Source organism: Lucilia cuprina, chromosome 2 (assembly GCF_022045245.1).
Source record: "Lucilia cuprina isolate Lc7/37 chromosome 2, ASM2204524v1, whole genome shotgun sequence".
NCBI classification, from domain to species: Eukaryota; Metazoa; Arthropoda; class Insecta; order Diptera; family Calliphoridae; genus Lucilia; species Lucilia cuprina.
Window position 1 is genome coordinate 64976814 of NC_060950.1, and position 5905 is coordinate 64982718.

Genomic DNA, 5905 nt, shown 5'->3' on the forward strand with positions numbered 1-5905 from the left:
GTAATGAACGAAGCTAAGGATTTTCGAATTTTTTTCTTCAGAATGATGAAATTTCGATATAAAAGAACCGAACACGCTTTTTCTTTAGAATTTTAGCAACGATTCAGATATTCCAGGATCCATATAGATTTTCAAATGATTTTACAACATTTCAGAGACAACCTTTCATTATCCATTTAAAATATGTATAAGTTCTGCCAAAATCGTTAACCACAACTCTTACAGATCTTAAGGTGGGTAATAGGTGAAACGTGAGCCGTCAGCAATGGGTCAGTTGAGGAATAATAAAAATAAGTACTGTGAAAAAGCATTTGTTTAACTTTATAGCGGCAACGATAACTCATTAAAACATAACAAATTTTTATGAGTTTTCCAACAGCGTTCACACATGTAATGAATGTACTTTATGTACCTACACAAATTCACTCCCGTGCATTTGTGTAGGTGTTGTATACACACACAGTGTTTTCAAGATTAAGATAATGAAACAATAACCGTAAGTGCAAAAACACCGCCACCACCATCAACAACAGTTCCAACTAGGTAAAGTACATGTATCCATTCAAAACCCTCATATTTCCAAAAACCACAAAGAAAGACAAGTCGTAGTAGTGGAAAAAGACGAAAAAAAACATTAAATTATCATATGACCCACAGGAAGAAACAAGAAAACCAACAACTACTACAAAACACATGCATATATGACAGCTAAATTAACTGTTAAGCTGTCAAGAACAGTAAAACGGCTACAAAACTGTTATAAAAACTAAAAAACAACAATAACAACAAATTAAAGTAGAAGAAACTGCACATTTACAACTGCTCAACAACAGCAACACGCTCACGTCTAAGTCTAAGAAGAAAACCATTAAAACCTCAAAGGGAAATTGATGTAAAGTTGTTGTTGTTGTAATAATAATAAATTTATAGTTAAATTAAGTAGATATAGAACTTGGCAATACCGATCTCAAATGATTAGAAAATACCGTTCATAAGATTTATCCATAGTTCCTTAACTATCTTCAGAAAGTGTTTATAAAGATTCATATGTTTTGTCACCTTCCGAAGGGAAATTCCCTAAGTAGATCCATTGATACTCTGTGCGTCTCTTACCAGTAAACCTAAATGGGAATCATGTGAAAACTTGCGATTGCTTTAATTGGAAAATGATTTCCTATTACTGAAATAGCTATAGCTCTTCCAACATCCCGAATCTGGCATTGATTCTCTGAATATTCTCCAATTTCCATGCCCCAAAAGGCCAATGTTTCAAATTTAGAAGAGTACCTCCTTCCTATGAAAATTACATCTCTGCTCTGACAATATCCGAGTTATTGTAGATCAAAGATATGCAACTAATGGCACACTTCTTCACACTCTAAGGCATAGAAAACTTTAAAGAAATCAAAGCAATCAACAGTGTTCCAATAGCCTTCATACAACAATTGTAACTTTTACATTAGAATTGATATCTTCACTATCTTTCTGACACACTTCTTTGTATCTCAAGGCATAGCAGAAATCTGCGCAATCAATAGAACAATGTGTAGATATCCTTGATAGCCAAAAACAAAGTGAAACGTTTAAAAATTTTGTAAAGTTGTAAATTGGAAAATGCATCCCTATATTCGAGAAATCTATAGCTTAGCACACCAAGATGTCTGCAAATCTCTTGGTTACATTATCTTGTGATGTTGATTTCCCAAGTATTTTCAAATTGACAGCCACGACTCTTCAAATATAGAGAGATCTTTATCAATATCTCGGCAATGACATAAGACTTTCGAACTTCTTAATCGTTCGAAGTCTTAAGCTGAAGGAATATGAGAATAGTTGTGTACTCACTTAGACTAATCTTCAAGAAATAATGAAGCACTTGAAATCACTTTGAACACTTCAGCGCACTCTCAATCGTTCTAATCTTCTTCTTTTTTTGAGTCGACCTAATTTACTCTAAGCTTCTCAACTTAACGTCAGAGTTCAAAGTTCATTCTTAGGCATCACAATTTTAAAAATACTGTACTGGTACTGTTGAGTTTGAACCTCGAAAGATCTAAGCTGTGATGAATAAAACTCTCAAAAACGTTTAAGGGAAACGTTCTATCCAATTTAGTTGATGATTGAACTTCTTAATCGTACGAAGTCTTAAGCTAAAGGAATAGAAGAAGAGAGTTTCGAACTTCTTAATCGTACGAAGTCTTAAGCTAAAGGAATTGGAAAATAGTTTGTGCTCTCTTAGAATAAAATTCCAGAAACAAACAACCACTTCGAGTCTCTGAAAACATAGAACACCAGCGCACTCTCAATCATTCTAATCTCAAAAACGTTTCCCTTAAAACTATCCAATGAAGATGATGATCAGTGATCAAAATTAGATGGGAATATCTCTACTTTAACTACTTTATCGCTATGATTTGGCTAAAGATGTTTGGTGCAGATGTTTTGTAAGAAAAATGCTTGATCTTACAGATCTTATAGTTTCATTTCTTCTTTAGCCTTTCAAATGAGATGATCGTGTAGAAATTGTCTGTCAAGGACATTGCTTTTTTCGATACCTAAGTTTATGTAAAAGATCATTCAAGAAAAAATTGGTTCTCAATATCACGACAGAAGGCTTTGCAATTGTCTAAAATACTTTGAAGATCGCGAGGTTGAAATTAAAAGATCCATAGATTTTGTAAAAGCGAGGAACTTACAGGTAGGTTTAATGTTATTGAAAACTCCCAGAACGCCAAAGATAGATATTCTTCTCTCTTATGATGCAATTTTTCAGTTTCAAAATAAATCAATACCCTCAATAGTATTCCAATCTTTGTCACACAACATCTGTAAATTTACTCCGGAACGAATCTTTACAACTTAACAAGAGAAATAATGGTTATAGAGTTATATTAATTTTCCAATCTTTTTTTGTTTAAGAATGAAGACAGAAAATCTACTTCGGAATCACTAAAAGAAGAGAGATAGGGCAATCGTTTGTCATCAATCTATTCGTTAGCCTTTTAAGACTATAAAAAGCCATGTCATAGAACTAAAAACACTTTTGTCATTTATTGCAGAGATTTCCCCCCGGGCCATATTGCCTTGATGAAGCCTCCACCTTGGTGTTATTGCAATCCCGGGGTATAAAGAGTCTGGCCGGGACTAAAAAACTGATTATAGTCTACTGAAAAGAGGTCAGACCAGAGCACCGCATAATCTGGTACAACGGGTGGATAGTTGCCCGCAGGACACTGTCCTGGCAGGTCAGTTGGTTGAGGTTCCTTAGGGATCCATGTAGTGGCTGCGGTTTAAACCCAAATTCGCGGGAAAATAAGTGGCCGTTAAAAGACTGATGTCAGGTAAAGTCAATATTTCGGGATAAGTTCGGTGCTGTTGCCGAAACAACAGATATCCCACACAGAGGAGTGACTGTGGGACTAAGCGTTGGAAATGTGTTGTAATTAAATGTATATGGTACGAGATGAATGTGGGGTACGGCGGACCTTACCCACCCTTATGAATGTGTCGTATGAATGAGATGTGTGCTGGGTTGTATAATGATGGATGAAAGGTATCATATACAAATGATACCATTGAATTGAATTGAATGATTCCGTTCATATCAGAATTACCGCAGTGTATCCCTTTGAGTAAGAACAATGTCCTTGGCTTATTTAATGGATTAGTACTTCGGTCCACCGGTCCTAACGTTTCTAGGTGCTGTTGCTGAATCAACAGAGGCCTTCCAATGGTCAGAGATTAGATAGCTCGAGTACTTCAGCAAAGTGCTTGTACATGAACCGGTTAAATCCAATGTACAAAAATTGCCACCTGAGTTCTTCATTGAAGGATAAAGGGGCGATGGTAGATCGTTGTCAAGTCTACCCAGTGGATGAAAAAGACCACCGTGAGGTAGGGCATTCATTCATTCATTGCAGAGTCTTGAATAGTAAACATCTATTTAAGAGTAAACATCGTATCTACTAAAGCAATATGTTTAAACTTTCCGAACATTAATCCTCTAACTCTCAAGTGTTTTCCAAACGGATCTTCTTTATTACTTGCACAAATATCTCAATTTATTTTAACAAATTACCCAATTTTGTTTAAAGAAAATTTATTTTTTTTTTTGCTCAAGAATGTTGTTAGAGCATTTCAAAACCAAATCCCATTTACCATACACAAATACACACATAGCTTCTATTTTACAACACTCAATTAGCGAAAGTTGTATGGAAAAAAGGAAAAAAACAAACACAAAATTAAAGAAATAAACATAAAAATCTAAACATAAAGTAAAACCGGTCTTAAATATTTGATTTGATTTTATAGTCGTATACACGAAAAAGGAAAATTTCTTTATGGCCAATAACACCACAATCGTATGTGCTAAAAGTGTAGGTCTGGGCTTGCTACCAGGCAAGCAAGAAGAAGCAGTATTAATAGTAGTTACCAAAAATGTAATAACTTGCTTGTGTCTATGATTTATGACCAACTAAACATAATCTAGCTTAGTGATTTAGTTTAGTTTACAGTTTAGTATGTGTATGACTAGCATGTAGTTAGTTATTCATAACTGGTAGGTAGGTGTCGATCTAATTTTGATGACATTTCTCCCCAGTCTATATTTTCCATATTCCTACATGTGATTTAATGGTTGGGTCTTAGTAAATTACTGTATTTAGAGCAACATAGTTGTAGTTTTTTCTTTGTTATTGCTTCCTATATCCTATTTGAGTATAAAAACTTAAACCTGGTTATTAGATGGTTATATACTAAAACCATTTTCATACATATTAGGTAATAGATACAATGTATTTCTATGTTCGAGTGTTTAACGGAATTGTAGCTACTTTATGGTGGTAGGTATAATTGGAGTGGGATTAGAGTTGGAAATTTTAGAATATACTTATCAGAATTAATCATACACCAGTCTTGTCGTACATACCTGAAAATATAAAAGAAGAATATTTATTAGAAATAATGCAAACTAAAACTTAACTAGAACATAATAAGAAAATATAAGGAATAAACTTGAACCGAACTAGAATTAGAACAGAACTAAAACAGAACAAAAACAGGACTTGAACAGAACTAGAAAACAACTAAAACAGAGCTAGAACAGAACTAGCACAGAACTAGAATAGAACTAAAGCAGAGCTAGAACAGAACTAGAATAGAAATAGAACAGAACTAAAACAGAACTAGAACAGAACTAAAACAGAACTAGAACAGAACTAGAACCGAACTAGAACGTAACTAGAACAGAACTAGAACAGAACTAGAACAGAACTAGAACAGAACTAGAACAGACCTAGAACAGAAGTAGAATAGAACTAGAACAGAACTAGAAAAGAACTAGAACAGAACTATATCAGAACTAGAACAGAACTAGAAGAGAACTAGAACAGAACTAGAACTAGAACTAGAACAGAACTAGAACAGAACTAGAACAGAACTAGAACAGAACTAGAACAGAACTAGAACAGAACTAGAACAGAACTAGAACAGAACTAGAACAGAACTAGAACAGAACTAGAAAAGAACTAGAACAGAACTAGAACAGAACTAGAACAGAAGTAGAACAGAACTAGAACAGAACTAGAACAGAACTAGAACAGAACTAGAACAGAACTAGAACAAAACTAGAACAGAACTAGAACAGAGCCAGAACAGAACAGAACTAGAACAGAGCCAGAACAGAACAGAACAAGAACAGAACTAGAACAGAACTAGAACAGAACTAGAACAGAAATAGAACAGAACTAGAACAGAAATAGAACAGAACTAGAACAGAACTATAACAGAACTAAAATAAAACAAGAACAGAACTAGAACAGAACTAGAACAGAACTAGAACAGAACTAGAACAGAACTAGAACAGAACTAGAACAGAACTAGAACAGAACTAGAACAGAACTAG